The 16659-nt window shown below is 48.6% G+C and overlaps 1 protein-coding gene and 1 pseudogene across 1 annotated transcript in view; one reads left to right on the top strand and one right to left on the bottom strand.

Moving 5' to 3' along the window:
* The window catches only part of LOC148219416 (uncharacterized), a 106525-nt gene that overhangs the window by 75331 nt on the left and 14535 nt on the right, over nt 1–16659 (top strand). The gene's annotated exons all lie outside the window — the stretch shown is intronic.
* Nucleotides 406–1333, bottom strand: LOC148219418 (olfactory receptor 14J1-like; annotated as a pseudogene).

Below are 16659 nucleotides of genomic sequence, written 5' to 3'. Positions count from 1 at the left end.
ACGAGGGCCAGGAGGGCAGCGGGGCAGTGGCACGGGAGCAGCACTGGCAGCACCAAGTGCTGCTGCTGCTGGGCACAGCTGCTGTGCCAGCACTGATCTGCCCCCAGCTCTGCACACAGACATTGCTGCTGCAGCTCCAGAGAAGGGAACAGAAGGGGCATCTCTGGAGAAAATTTTGCTGGGAGATCCTTAATTCATTAAAGCCACCGAGGCCACAGCTCCTCATTAACAGTCTGTGGCTACAGGGAATATGGAGAGAACCAAAATGGGAAATGGCACAATGACGTTTATTTGTGGACAATATTTCACAAGTAAAACAAAGGGAAAAAAACCACACCAGCAAATCAACAAGAAGTATCAAAAATTACTTTTATTAGAAGTGATTTGCATAAATTTGCCAACAGTTCAATGCTCCTGAAAGCATCCAGTCATCAGTGTCCACACTGCAGCCTTGAATTCCTGATTCCTCAGGCTGTAGATGAAGAGGTTCAGGGCTGGAGGCACCACTGAGTACAGAACTGACAGTGCCAGGTCCAGGGATGGGGAGGAGATTGAGGGGAGCTTCACGTAGGCAAATGAAGCAGTGCTGAAAAACAGAGAGACCATGGCCAGGTGAGGGAGGCAGGTGGAAAAGGCTTTGTGCCGTCCCTGCTCAGAGGGGATCCTCAGCACAGCCCTGAAGATCTGCACATAGGAGAAAACAATGAACACAAAGCATCCAGAAGCTAAACAGACACTAACAGCAAGAAGCCCAAGTTCCCTGAGATAGGATTTGGAGCAGCAGAGTTTGAGGATCTCAGGGATTTCACAGAAGAACTGACCCAGGGCATTGCCTTGGCACAGGGGCAGGGAAAATGTATTGGCTGTGTGCAGCAGTGAATGGAGAAAGGCACTGGCCCAGGCAGCTGCTGCCATGTGGGCACAAGCTCTGCTGCCCAGGAGGGTCCTGTAGTGCAGGGGTTTGCAGATGGACACGTAGCGGTCGTAGCACATGATGGTCAGGAGGGAAAACTGACATGAAGAACATAAAGAAAAACACTTGTAAAGCACATCCTGCATAGGAGATGTGTCTGGTGTCCCAGAGGGAATTGTGCATGGCTTTGGGGACAGTGGTGCAGATGGAGCCCAGGTCAGTGAGGGCCAGGTTGAGCAGGAAGAAGAACATGGGGGTGTGCAGGTGGTGGCCGCAGGCTACGGCGCTGATGATGAGGCCGTTGGCCAGGAGGGCAGCCAGGGAGATGGCCAGGAAGAGGCAGAAGTGCAGGAGCTGCAGCTGCCACGTGTCTGCCAATGCCAGCAGGAGGAAGTGGCTGATGGAGCTGCTGTTGGACATTTCTGCACTCTAGGCATCAGGGACTGTTGAAAGAAGGTATTGATAAAACTGGGACCAACTTGTTTTAGCCAATTCTATAAAATGTTCATTGGAATCCTTTCAAACTTACTTCTCTTACTTTGGGCAGTCATTTGCTAAACTGTTCTATTTTTGAGCTCATGTTTTTGCTGCTGAGTTTGTGCCTCATCTTCAGCATTGCTCTCAGCCTGAACACTGGGGAACCCAGAGGGAAAACAGGGCTCCCTGTGCCCCAGTGCAGTCCCACCTACTGGTCCCACACAGTTGCCCTTTGCTTATTAAACCTCCCTCTAATTCAGGGTGATCAGACTTAAAATGTGCTGGAAAAATAAAGTGGCGTTTTTGGACGGTCCAGTTTCAAAGTCAGTCTCTGTAAACTCTTCTCTCTTGCCCTGTGTAGCTGAACAGGAAGGGATACCAAGAGTTGGTCTGGCTCTCTGCTACCTACTGAGAGCTGTTTGTGTGTATCCAAGGCTTGTCCCTGTCACTGCTCCCAGAGCCCAGCCCAGCCCTGGGGGCTCAGCTCTGCCCTGCAGAGCCCTCCCAGCACAGGGCACTGCCCAGGGGCATCTCCCTGGCAGCAGGGCCTTAAGGGCAGCTCACACAAACAGAGATGCTGCAAGACAAGGAGCTGCTGCTGCTGTCTGTAGGCAGAGGAGGGTGAGGAGGCACTTTGTGAGGGAAATCTGAGGTAGATCTGCTGATGCCCAGTGGGACAGGACAGGAGGCTCAGTGGCACAGACACAGCTGACAGCCCCTTTCCCTTCCCTTGAGGAGAAAGCTGAGAGCAGCCCTGGCCATGCAGCACCATCTCCACAGCAGGAGGAATCTGCCCTGATGGGGGTGGCTCCTTCCACCTCCAACTTCTCCCCACAGTCCTTGGAGAGCTCCCAGGCAGGATGAGAGCTGTCCCTGGCAGGTGGCACATGGCCTGGGCTGGCCAAGAGCCCTGAGGGCTGCAGGAGCTGCTCTGCAGGACAGCCCTGGGCAGCCCTGGCTGCAGCCCCAGCTTCAGCCCCTGCAGCCGTCCCTGGCAGCAGGAGCCGTCCTGGCCTGTCCCTCTGACGGTGCCCAGGGCAGCCCCGCTCTGCAGCACATCCTCCTCCTCCTCCTCCTCTTCTGCCTCTATCTCAGAGAAACGGGGAGAGTCCTCCTGACACATCCCCCAGGCTGTGGGCTGTGCTGGCTCCAGGAGATCCCTCCAGGAGCACAGGGGACATTGCCCTGCACCCACACACTCACCATGTCCAGGGCTGTGAAGATGTTTCCCCAAGTGCAGCCTCAGCTCAATGTCTTCCCAGTCCTGATTGCCTTGAGCCTGTCTGTGCCTGGCTCCTGTGCCCTCAGTGCCTGCAGGCAGTGCCCTCAGCCCTGCTGGGCTGGCAGAGGAGCTGCTCCTCAGCACAAATGTATTTTTGAAGATTTTCTTGGTTGAGCATGGGAGCTTCCTCTGTGCCAGGAGCCTGGCCCAGCTCAGCAGCACAAGGACTTGAATGAAATTCTCAGATATTTGGTGCTGTTTACATCAGACTCAGTCCCTGAGAGAGTGTTCAAAAAGTCTTCTTAATAACTCAAATTTAAATTGAAGCACTGAAGTTTCTTGAAATTTTAATAGGTCCCACTGAGGGACACGACTGAGATTGTGTCCCCAGGTTCCTATTAGAGCAGAACACTGGAGGCAGTGATGACAGGGGGACAAACAAGGGAAAGGTGTCTGTGATGCTGAGCAAACCTGGATGTGTTTCAGGAATGCAAAGGGCCAAGTGTCACAGTATAGGCTGGCCTATACTGGACAGGTAATCTGACGACTGATTCGAGAAGTAATCTGGCTGAAAAAGCCAGCCCCCAAAGAGCAGAGACAGGACAGGATTAGAGACAGACAAGGATTTAATCCAATGAGTTCCAGCCCTGGCTGCAGAGAACTAATGGTCAGAGGGCTGGGCAGCCTGACCTGAGTGCCAATCACAGACGCTTGCCGGGGATCTTTGAAAGGGGTATATAAAGTGAGGTCAGAACTGAATAAAAGCTTTTGTCACATAGATCACAGAGTGTGGGGTCTTCTGTCTCGGATCCCACGCCGCTCGAACTCAACATCTGGTGAGTCCCAATGTGATCTGGCATAGCCATACTGCTGCGAGTGGGGGAGACAGGCCGTCCACAGAGACTGGGGACACTGGCCGAGAGCCAGGTTCTGCCCATAGAGGCTGGGGGAACATTGGCCAGAGTCAGGAATACGTCCGAGAGACGAGAAAGAAACCCAAAAAGAGAGGCAACAGGAGCTGACCAGAGCTAGAGCATCCTAGAGAGGGAGGTAAACTTCAGCTGAAAAGCTACAAGAAAACTGCCGGAGACAATGGGAGACAAGCACATCCGATGATGATCAGCAAGCCTCAAGTTTATTGATCAGAAGGCTACAGTTATATAGACACGATAATAAAGCTCATACATATTGCAAAAGCTAAGCTCATCATTGGTTCTGTGCTCTGGCCTTGCTAAACGTCATCCTTGCACATATTGCTACATACTCCGGATGGCTGTGATTGCTCCACCGCAACAGCTAGTTCTTGTTTTGACAAAAGTTAATTCTTATTTTGACATCCTGTGATTGCCTTGCTCCTTGCTCAAAGGCACAATGTTCTTGCCCAAGGCCTTATTTCCTGACTAGTGGAATCTCATCATGTCCTTTCTCACGTAGCCAGTCCTCTACAAAACTCTCCACAGAAAACAATAGGGAACTTCTTTTCTACAAACACGCATCCAGTTATAGAGGTATGGACAGAGTTTTTGGAGGAGTGGGAAATTGAATATGAAAAAGAATTGCTTTTTTAATTAATACTAGGGACAAAAGAAAAGGGGGTGGAACCGACTGAAGAAACTGCATTAAATATAGACTATTGGACTAGAACTGGGGAAAAAATACTAAAGGCTGCCTTAAAAAATGATAAAAATGCAATTAGAGTTTTAAAGCCTTGGAAAACTATCTTAAAGCTGATAAAAGAGATAAAAGCGGATTTATCCAGTGAAAGCATGGAAGAAAAGGTACTCACTCCATGCAGAGAGACTTGGCTGGCTGATAATCTCTCAGTTGCCAGCCCAGAGTCTCTAGAAACACCCCAAACTGCTGTGGGAGACATCAGAGAACTATCCCAAAATGGCGGTGGCCACGTGGCCAAGAGAGTGGTCCAGGAACAATACCAAAATGGCGGCGGCCACATGGCCGGGGGAGGGAGAAAGGAAACACAGCCTCCCTCGTGGGACGTACTCTTGCCCCAAGCTCCGCCCTGGTGGGTCACGCCTCCCGTTCCGACCACACCTTGGTGGGTGGCACCTCCCGCTTTGGTCCAGCCTCTGGTGGGCGGGGCCCCGGCCCCAGCCCAGCCTCCAGAGGGCGTGGCACCGCCCCGGGGAGAGGGCCCGGCTCCGCCCCAAGTCGCCATGGAAACCCCCACCGACTCCCGAGCCGGAGCGCACCACAATGACCTCACCCCAGGAGTGACACAAGAAAAACCTGGGAGTGCATCTGATCGGGCAAATACCTGCACCGAAGCCCCAAAAACAACTCCAGAACCGAGAATCAGCCCCGATCCTGCTGGAGATACAGCACCCACAATTTCTCCACACCAGGAGCCGAGCACAGAACAGCTCAAAGAGGTCTCTGCACAGAGACACAGCCAACACATCCCGGAAAAGAACACGAACTGCACCTCTACAGACAACCCCCAAACAGCAGCTCCAGCCCTGTTAATGCTTAAATCAGATGTTGTCTCCTCCAAGGACCCAGTAATCTTCTGGTCAGAGGTAAAACAAAAGGCAATAGAATGTGGGGATATTGAAACTGCTGTATTAATTTCTGTGCCAGTAAATTCAGGCAGCCAGCTATGGGGAGATGGGACAGTTGAGGCTTTCCCGGTTAGTAATGGAACAACACCTAATCAACATGTACCTTTCGATTGGCAAATCGTTTTGGAGCTACGCCAGTTAGCTACTAAGCATGCATCAGGATCCCCTGCTGTGATAAATATGCTTAAACTTGTAACTGATAGTGAGTTAACACCCTATGATATAAAGCAAATTGCAAAGTTACTCTCTACTCCACTACAGTATATGATATTTGAATCGACCTGGAGAATATATGCAGAGGAGCAAGAGTTGCAAAACTCGAGATTATCACAGCAAGGTCCATGCTTTGGGTCAGGGGTCCCTCAGCTCATGGGAGTATGCCCCATGGAAAATCCTCAAACCCAAGCATGCTTAAATTATGTGATATTAAACCAAGCAAAGGAACTGGGGATGAGAGCCCTAAATAAAGTTACAAACATGTCTGAGCCAACCCCAGGATATAGAAACATAAAACAAAACCCAAATGAACCATATAGACAGTTCATAGAGCGATTGCAAGATACCATAGAAAAGGAAGTAGATAATAATGATGCAAAAAATCTAGTATTGATACAATTAGCACAAGATAATGTGAATGAGGACTGCAAAAAACTCATAAATGCAATACCCAAAGAAAATCCATCCTTAGAAGAAATGATTAATGCATGTGCTAACCTTAAGACAACATCAACTAACATACAGAGATTAGCTGATTCTATTGCAGCAGCAGTGAGGCTGAGAACAGAAAGCCTCAATCAGAGACAACAAAGCCACCGGAAGGCAAGCTGTCCCAAGAGACCTGCCTTACAGAAGAAGGCCAGAAGACCAGGTAATCTCAAATCATCCTATAATAGAGGTGGGTGGGAAAACCAGAACAGTAAAAATGAAAATTCAAAAACTTATTTACACCAACCAGGGTAATGCAACCAGCAATGATCACCTTCAGGAAAGCTCAACAGCTGCTTCATCCACTTTCAACTTGATTTTAGGAAAGCCTGTATATCTTGCAAGTTTTGCTAAGTTGATATTTACTTTGTTAACCTGTTTTCTTACAGTTGCTAAAGGAATATTTTTTCAAAGTTGCAAATATAATCTACAAATTTTAGAGTGTGTATTCACACACAGTTGAATGCTTGCTAACTTTATTCATATACATTGCAATAGCATCATACTCAATCAGCTATCTTAAGAATTGAAAATCTTGATGACTCTAAGTTCTACAAAACAAATTTCTATGGATCAGTTAGTAAAAGGTGTTTCATTGGCAAATCACAGTTGCAATATTTCTAAAGTATATACCTCTTGTCACTTCAGTTTACAATGTTTAAAATTTAGTAAAGGTTTGTTTTAAAATATAATAAAGATTTTGCCTAGTCTGAAGTCTCATCTCTGGCCATGTTGGGATTTAAACTAAGCAAAAGGAAATGTGTATCATCAAAGCCTTCTCAGTCTCTTTCAATTGTGGCCAAATTGGAATTTGACTGACAAGGAGAGAAAATGATAAAATCCAGATATTTCAAATTTAAAGGTGTATGTTTTGCTTCTTGTTTTGAATTCTAAAAATAAAAAAGGGGGAGAAAGGATAGAAAATACATATGTTCTTACTTGAAACAGTTTCAAGTTATCTAGTGTATTGCTTTATAAATAAAACAAAGAAAGGGGAGTAAGGAATAAAGGAAGTACATGTGTTTTTATTTGAAGTGGTTTTGGGTTGAATGGTTTCTTGTTTTTAAGGAGTATTGGTGATTTAGAACTAAGTGGTTCTTGTATAATGTTGAATTATAACACTATAGTTATTAAGCATTGAGCCTGTAACATGTCAAGCTGTCTTGGGGTGACTGTATGATGCCTATATCCCCAAATCATCTGTTCTGTTGGTGTTGAATATTAAATTCTGCAACTTTAAGACTGGTTCCAGGAGTGAAAGGGCAGGGGGGGGAAGAAGAAGTGCAGAGTTTGTTATCAGAGACTGCACGGGCTCCCCCGCATTCCTGCTCACAGACTGTGTTGTCTGCGGTGGACAGCGAGAGAGAGAGAGCTCTCCTTTGCTCTTGGTTAGTTTTTTTGGCTAGCTGAGGCAGAGAAACCCCCTGGATTGTTTTTTTCCCTTTTTTTTCTGTTTTCCTGGAACTGTTTGAACCTACTTTGGACTGAAAACCCAGAGGAGCACCGGGAACTCACACCTGTGGCTCACTGGGCCTGGCCTGGGCTGTGACATTCCCCAGCACAGGAGGGACTGAGAGCAGACTGAGTGAGCCGGGCAGCCACGGAAAGAGCTCTTCTAAATCTGCCATCTCCTCGGAACAGCGAGAGGTTTTTGCTGTTTGATATTGTTCATTGTTGGGCTGGGAGGTGTGTTGCCTGTTGAATAAACAGTTTTCTTTTTTTTCCACTTCTCTCCAATTTTTTTCCCTTTTTCCCAAGGGACCTCATTCACAGGTTTCCTCCCAAATTTGCCCTAAACCAGGACACAAGCTGAAAATCATGTTGACAGTTTTCTAAATAAAAACAACACAACTCCAATGATACATCAAGCACATCAATAATTTGGAATACTAAGCTTATAAAATTCAACAACAAAATTTAAATTTGAAGGATTCATGGCAGTAAATATTGCAACTTTCCTAAAAGATACAAGTTAAAACCCAGCCAGCCTGTTAAGCAGGCAAAGTGCCTGAGTGAGAATCTCAGTTCATCTATTACACCTTAAAAGCTCATGTATCATTGGTTGAGAAATTAAATGACAGAAATTGCACCTACCTTACAGATTTATGGGACACTGAAATAATAGAGTTGTTTGTTTACTAAATGTTTTAATGTTTAAATATTGTTTTATCAAGTTGGAGTTTAGCACAGTTCTGAAACTGAATGTTATATTAAGTTATAATTTCAAAAGAAAAGTTTCAAGTTTTATGGTTATAGAGGTAGGTTCTATTCCTATGTTAAACAGTTAAATTGTTATCTGTGAAACCAAAAGTGTTTAATTCACCTGACTGCCCCTGAACAAAAGCCGTGCAGCTTCTGGTATGTGGAAGTCATCACTATCCTAAAAGCCAAATGTATTCAGCTAGGTAAAACCCCATTCCAATTAAATAGATGCTGTTAAGGTGATTTTGCATGCGAAAGGGCCCTTGCACGTAAGATTACAGACAACAAGCTACACATTTGTGTTTCAAAATTTTTTTACAAATTAATAAGAAAGAAAGAGGGAATTGTCACAGTATAGGATGTACTGGAAAGGTAATCTGACGACTGATTCGAGAAGTAATCTGGCTGAAAAAGCCAGCCCCCAAAAAACAGAGCTAGGACATGATTAGAGACAGACAAGGATTTAATCCAATGAGTTCCAGCCCTGGCTGCAGAGAGCTATTGGTCAGAGGGCTGGGCAGCCTGACCTGGGAGCCAATCACAGACGCTTGCCGGGGATCTTTGAAAGGGGTATATAAAGTGAGGTCAGAACTGAATAAAAGCTTTTGTCACATAGATCACAGAGTGTGGGGTTTTCTGTCTCGGATTCCACGCCGCTCGAACTCAAGAGCCAAGCCCTGAGCCCCAGCCCCTGGCAAGGCAGATCCTGTCCCTCCCTCATTGCTCAGGGCTCTTCCCGGGCCACTGGGCTCCGGGCATGTGCAATGCCAAGGGCAGCACCATGGGGCGGCCCCTGCCAGGCTGCTGAGCAGGGACAAGGAGGCAATGAGGCCCCAGCACAGCAAGGCTCACTTGTCCCCTGCTGGCCTCAGGCCCAGGGCCAGCGTGCATGGCCCAAGTGCTGCAGGAGTTGGCTGTGTCAGGGCCTTTCAGCTGCTGCCCATCCCTGTGCCCTCTGCAGCCCAGGCTGTCCTATGGTGTCCATGCCCTGCGCCTCTGTCCCTGCAGGCTGTCGTCATCCCCTGGCTGCCCCACCTCGCTGGCCCCTTCCTTTGCTGACAGCTCTGCCTCCTGCCTGCCTCTGCCTGGACACACAAAGCCTTGGGCTGGCCCACACTCCTTCTGGGGGATGTGTTTCACCACAGCCCTGCCCTGGGAGAGAAATTCTTGTCTCCTTATATCCAGTCTGGCCTTCATCAATTTCCCTTGGCATTCATTCTTTCTCAGGCTGTTTTCTGCTATATCAAAAGGATCCACCGCCTCTGAAACTGACCTTCAACCCCTCCCAGGGCTCTCTTTTGCTCTCCTCAGTCTACACTGCATTGAGCACAGAGCTCCTTTGCCCCTATACAGTGCTCATATGCTTGCAGCCTCCAAACCCCACCTGGGGAGATCTCTGGGCCCTCTTCAAGGTCTTGGCAAATGAGAACATTCTGCCCATAGAGTAAGAAAATCACCAGAGGACAAGGCAGCCACACCTGTCTGTCCTGGCTACTTTTATCTGGGTGCAATCCTTGGATAGATGGAATTTTAGCTGTAGAATCCCAGTTTTGGCCATTGACACCTCGGTGAGAAGGGAAGTTCTTTTCCACTGGAAGGAAAACGCAGAGCCCCATGTTTGGTGGTAGATGAGAGACTGCCTGCAGGAGGCCAAGGCCAGCCAGAGCTGTCTGTCCTGGCAGATTTTGGCTTGAAGAAACCTTGCAGAAAGAGAACATTTTAGGTGGAGTAACAATTTCAGCCTTGGGCAGCAGGAAAGAGGGATGGTTTATTTCCCTAGGAAGGAAAGCACAGAGCCCCAGTGCTCCAGAGGTTGATGAGAGGCAGCCCTCGACATGCCAGGGTCAGCCAGACCTGCCTTGTGGCCCTCAGGAGGCCAAACCATCCAGACCCATTCCATGTCCCCTTGGTTCCACAAGGCCCTGTAATGTCACAATGTTCTCCTTGCTCCTGAGGTGTCACAATGGCCCCTTGCTTCCATGAGGCCCTGCAGGGTCACAATGGCCCTTTGGTTCCATGGGCCCCACACTGTCACAATGGTCTCCATGTTCCATGGGGCCTTGCAATGCCACAATGGTCTCCATGGATCCACGGTGCCCTGCAGGATCACAAGGGCCCTTGGGCTGCACCAGGCCCTGGAATGCAACAATGGCCTCTTGGTTCCACAAAGCCCTGCTGCTTCACACCGGCCCCTTTGGACCATGCGGCCCAGCAGGGCCACAGTGATGTCCTTGGTGCCATGAGGCCCCACAGTGTCACAATGACCCCTTGGATCCACGGAGTCCCCAAGGTGTCACAATGGTCTCCACAGGAAGGAAACAACCGAGCCCCAGTGTTGCAGGGGCAGATGTGGGGCAGTCACCAGAGGCCAAGGACAGCCAGACTTGATGGTATTTGAAGATTTGTCTGGGAGTAATACTTGGATATGCAGAATTTTAGAGGTACAATACCAATTTCAGTATTGACATGGACATCTAGAGGAAAAGGACAGCTCTTTTCCATAGGAAGGAAAGTATGGACCACCAGTGTTTAAGGGGCAGATGAATGGCGACCATCACAGACCCAGTCCAGGCAGACCTCTCTGTTCTGGCAGCTTTAGTCTGAAAGCAATCCTTGGATATAGGGAATTTCAGAGATGGAATCCTAATTTTGGCTACTTCTGCATTGATAAGAGGGATGTTTTTTTCCATTGGAAAAAAAGCATTGAACCCCAGTGTTCCAAAAGCAGGTATGAGGCAGTCCCCAAGAGACAAAGGGCAGCCAGACCTGTCTGTCCTGGCAGCTTTCACTTGGGAGAAATCCTTGGATGTACAGAGTTTTGGAGGTGGAATCCCAATTTCAGCCACGGCTGCCTGGTCGAGGTGGATGGTTTCACCATAGCAAAGGAAAGTGAGAAGCCCAAGTGTTTTGGAAGAAGATGAGAGGTGGCCACCCTTAGGCCTAGCCAGCCTGACTTGTCTCTCCTGGTACCTTTCATCTGGGAGCTATCCTTGGCCATAGGGATTTTTAAAGGTGGAATCTCAATTTTGGTTGTGGATGCCAGGATTGGAAGAAGAGTTGTTCTCATTAGGAAGGAAAGCACAGAGCCCCAGTGTTTCAAAGGCAAATGAAAGGCAGCCTTTAGGAAGCCAAGGCCAGCCAGACTTGACAACGATGGCAGCTTTTGTCTGCAAGCTGTCCTTGGATATAGGGAATTCTGGATGTGGATTCCCAATTTTGGCTATGGGCGCCTGGACATGAAAGGTGCTTTTTTTCCCATAGGAAAGAAAACCACACAGTCCCAGTGTTTCAAAGTCAGATGAGAGGTGGCCTCTGGGTGGCCAAGGCAGCCAGATCTGTCTGTCCTGGTAGATTTCACCTGGGAACAATCCTTGCATGAAAGGAAATTTGGAGCAGGAATCCAAATTTTGGCCATGGGCACCTGGAGGAGAATGACAGTTCTTTTCCATAGGAAGGAAAGCACAGAGCCCCAGAGGGGGAAGACAGATTGAAAGGATAGTACAGAAGGCAATCTCTCCCAATGAATTACAGCTGTACTGATGACTGAGGAGTGGAAACATCTGTGCCTGCCCAAGGAGTTGGGTTGTTCTAAATGAGTGGGTAAGCTGGCTGACCCAGAGTCTGCTGCAGTTTGGGATGGAGTCTGCTGGCTGTGCTGTGAGGTAAGGGACATGCAGTCGTGCAAGAGACAGATAAGGTAAGAAGATGTTGTGTGAGGATGTCCTGGGATACAGTACAAAAATGTGTATTCTATCATAATCTGTTAAAATGTAGGAGGGGTGGTGATCCTTATCTCTGTGGGAGATATCCTCTGCTGATGTGCCATCTGATAAGATCGGGGGATGATCATCGTTATCTATTCACAACCCATCCTTCCTCCAGAAGATATATTCTGTTAATGGGCCATTAAGTCCTATTGTGTGACTGATAAGATTACATCATCCCATTGGGAGATGTCCCAACCAGGGGCAGGAGCCAAGCCTTTCCTACCTAGATAAAAAACTGGGGTTTGGGGCGCGAAGGCAGCCCTTTCCACTGGATCCCAGAGGAAAGTTGGACCTTTTCCACATCATCGCTGGATCTTCGGAGGAAAACTGCACCTTCTACAGGAGCACTGCTTCAACAGAACCACCTCTGTCATCCAGGAGGACTGCAGCCACCATTTAACGGGACTGCTACCAACACCCTGACTGACAGGGTGTCAGGTTGTATTTCTGACTGTGTCGGTGGTTGTTTCTTTTATATTATTGCATGTATTTTATTTTTTCTCTTTTCTCCTATTAAATTGTATTACTGACTTGGCATCTCTCACTGGTTTTACTTTCAAACCAACACATTTATTGGCGCCCAACGTGGAGCAAGAAGGGTACTGAGAAAAGTCAGTATTACAATTTTGTTTTCTCCATGATTCTCAACATGCTTACATGGGTTTTATATCTTGCTCTCTATATTTTTCCACACATGGGGAACTATCTGCCAGCTGTAATGCTGCTGTGTAGACCAGGATATGGTATAAAAATTGCTTTATTGGCCTATTATGTCTACTGCATGATAACCTCTGAGGCAATGAACATAATTCAGAATATATACCCGACTTTGTTTGCTTGTCCTAGTCTAGGTTGCTACATCCGGGGTTTTAACAATCACACCCAGCCCTTGGGGGGAGGGGTAAAGGACGATTTTTTCCAATCTTTCCGGCCTGATACAGTCGTTTTTGGAAATGTTGAGTTCCCGCTGGATGCTAAGGACAGCATAATATTGTTGTTAGTTCTGCTTTGTCTCCTCTGCACAGCCTCGAACATGCTTAGAAACAAAACACTACATGGTGTACTGCAGCGTATTCTTGAGGAAGAGGAAAAAACAAACAAATCAACTTTGTCCACGTCTGCACAGAATGTCACAAAAAGGAGAAGAACCAAACACAAAGCAACAGTGTTCGTGTCTATGCAGACTGCCACAGAGGAGAAAAAAGCCAGATGCACCATCAGCATCTCCACACAAACCATCACTGAGCCAGAACAGCCTAGACCAGTAGCAGGTGCCCCCGTTCAGAAGAAGAAATCAAAGAGCAAATCAGTTCGCATAGTGAGTGACGAGGACGTGGCAGGACCTTCGCACCCAGCGGAAGTGACAGAGCCAGAAATCATCACTCGCTCTCTATCCCTGGGTGAGCTGCGTGACCTGTGGAGGGAATTCACCCGCCAGACAAATGAGTCCATCTTGACCTGGCTGCTCCGCATCTGGGATGCTGCAGCCAATGACACCATTCTGGATGGAAGTGAGGCCAGGCAACTGGGATCTCTGTCCCGGGATGTGGTCATTGACCAGGGGATTGGGAGAACCCAAGAAACTCTCAGCCTCTGGCGGCGACTGCTGACAAGTGTGAAGGACAGATACCTTTGTAAAGAAGATCTCCAGGTGCACCAAGGAAAATGGAGCACAATAGAACAAGGTATCCGATGCCTGAGGGAATTGGCCGTGCTGGAGATCATTTTCTCAGAAGATGAGAGATTTCCTAAGAGCCCAGACTGTGTCCGGTGCACGTCACAAATGTGGTTGAGATTCGCACGGCTTGGACCAGAGATGTATTCCCGTTACCTGGCAATGCTGCAGTGGAGGGAAGGTGTGGACATGGTAGGCGTCTTGGCCAATAAACTAAGAATTTATGAGGACACTGTCACTGCCCCATTTCATACCCATGTCTCCTCCGTGGAAACAAGGCTGGTGGAGCAAGTCCGAAGCTTGATTGAAGAGGACCATCAGAAACCAAAAAAAAGAACTTAAGGAAAACAACTGCCAGATCTCTCCAGAACCAACAAGAGTTTCTGCCATTAGGAGCTGGCGTTCCTCAGGCAGGGAGAGAGGACACACTCCACGAGGTAACCTCTGGTTTTTCCTTCAGGAGCATGGAGAAGACATGAGGAAGTGGGATGGAAAACCCACCTCCTCCTTAGCAGCCCAGGTACGTGAGCTGAAAAGAGGGACACCTAACACAAGAAGCTCATCTAGAGTCAATGCTGCTCCAGTCTCTCATGTACAGAACTCCAGACAGTATCAGAATGATGATATGACTGATCCTCTTGAAGGAACCTCAAGAACCTATTTACAGGAAGAGAGCAACGTGTACCAGGATCAGGAATAGAGGAGCCCTGCCTCTAGCCAGGTAGAGGAGAGGGATAATCGGATCTATTGGACTGTGTGGATCCGATGGCCTGGCACATCTGACCCACAAAAACATAAGGCTTTGGTTGACACCGGCGTCCAGTGTACTCTGATGCCATCAAAGTATGTAGGAGAAGAATCCAACTCTATTTCTGGGGTAACAGGAGGATCCCAGCAGCTGACTGTAGTGGAGGCCGAAGTGAGTTTAACTGGGAACAGGTGGCAGAAACACCCCATCGTGACTGGCCCAGAGGCCCCATGCATCCTTGGCATAGACTATCTTAGAAATGGATACTTCAAAGACCCAAAAGGATATCGCTGGGCTTTCGGGATAGCTGCTGTAGAGACAGACGGCATTAGAAAACTGAGCACCTTGCCTGGTCTTGCAGATGACCCCTCTGCTGTGGGACTACTGAGAGTTGAAGAGCAACAGGTACCAATCGCCAGAACAACAGTACACCGTCGGCAATACCGTACTGACAGAGACTCGGTGATTCCCATCCATGAGATGTTTCGTAAACTGGAGAGCCAAGGGGTGGTCAGCAAAACCCACTCACCCTTCAACAGCCCCATCTGGCCTGTGCCTAAATCTGAAGGAGAATGGAGATTGACCGTAGACTATCGTGCATTGAATGAAGTGACTCCACCGCTGAGCGCTGCTGTGCCAGACATGCTGGAACTCCAGTACGAGCTGGAGTCCAAGGCAGCAAAGTGGTACGCCACTATCGATATCGCCAATGCATTTTTCTCCATTCCTCTGGCAGCAGAATGCAGGCCTCAGTTTGCTTTCACCTGGAGGGGCGTGCAGTACACCTGGAATCGTCTGCCCCAGGGGTGGAAGCACAGTCCCACCATCTGTCATGGACTGATCCAGGCTGCACTGGAAAAGGGTGAGGCCCCCGAACATCTACAGTATATCGATGACATCATTGTATGGGGCAGCACAGCAGGGGAAGTCTTCGAGAAAGGAGAGAAGATTATCCAGATTCTGCTGAAAGCTGGTTTTGCCATTAAGCGAAGTAAAGTTAAGGGACCGGCTCAGGAAATTCAGTTTCTAGGAGTCAAGTGGCAAGATGGACGTCGTCAGATCCCAACAGGGGGAATTAATAAGATCACCGCTATGTCTCCACCTACCAACAAGAAGGAAACACAAGCCTTCCTAGGTGCCATAGGCTTTTGGAGAATGCACATTCCTGAGTACAGTCAGATTGTGAGCCCTCTCTACCTGGTTACCCGCAAGAGGAACGATTTCCACTGGGGCCCTGAGCAGCAGCAAGCCTTCGCCCAGATCAAGCAGGAGATTGCTCATGCAGTAGCCCTTGGCCCAGTCAGGACGGGACCAGATGTGAAGAACGTGCTCTACTCTGCAGCCGGGAACCATGGTCTGTCCTGGAGCCTGTGGCAGAAGGTGCCTGGTGAGACTCGAGGCCGACCACTGGGATTCTGGAGTCGGAGCTACAGAGGGCCTGAAGCCAACTACACCCAACAGAGAAGGAGATCTTGGCCGCCTATGAAGGAGTCCAAGCAGCCTCAGAGGTGGTTGGCACAGAAGTACAACTCCTTCTGGCACCCCGACTACCAGTGCTGGGGTGGATGTTCAGAGGAAAGGTTCCCTCAACCCACCATGCCACCAGTGCTACATGGAGCAAGTGGATTGCCCTCATTACACAGCACGCCCAGATTGGAAAACTGAATCGCCCTGGGATTTTGGAAGTAATTACAAACTGGCCCAAAGGTGAAAGTTTTGGTGTCACAGATGAGGAACAAGAACCAGTGACACGGGCTGAAGAAGCTCCACCATATAACCAACTGCCAGCAGAGGAAACACGCTATGCTCTATTCACTGACGGTTCCTGTCACATTGTGGGGATGAATCGGAGGTGGAAAGCAGCCGTATGGAGCCCCACACGACGGGTAGCAGAGGCCACTGAAGGAGAGGGTGGATCCAGTCAACTTGCTGAACTCAAAGCGGTTCAACTGGCCTTACACATTGCAGAAAGAGAGAAGTGGCCAAAACTTTACACTGATTCATGGATGGTAGCCAGTGCTCTGTGGGGATGGTTGGAGAGATGGAAAGAGGCTAACTGGCAGCGTAGAGGAAAACCAATTTGGGCTGCTGAAGAGTGGAAAGATATCGCTACCCGGTTAGAGAAATTACCTGTGAAGGTTCGCCATGTAGATGCCCATGTTCCCAGAAGTAGGGCTAATGAAGAGCAGAAAAACAATCAGCAGGTAGATCAGGCTGCAAAGATAGGGGTGTCAAAGATAGACCTTGATTGGGAACACAAGGGAGAGTTGTTCCTGGCTCGATGGGCCCATGATGCCTCAGGTCATCAGGGCAGAGATGCCACCTATAAGTGGGCACGAGACCGAGGGGTGGATCTAACCATGGACAGTAT

The sequence above is a fragment of the Sturnus vulgaris genome, unplaced genomic scaffold (assembly GCF_052056855.1).
Source record: "Sturnus vulgaris isolate bStuVul1 unplaced genomic scaffold, bStuVul1.hap1 Scaffold_141, whole genome shotgun sequence".
In the NCBI taxonomy this organism is placed as follows: Eukaryota; Metazoa; Chordata; class Aves; order Passeriformes; family Sturnidae; genus Sturnus; species Sturnus vulgaris.
Note: the sequence above shows the minus strand (reverse complement) of the source record. Positions and strands in the feature narration are given on the sequence as shown.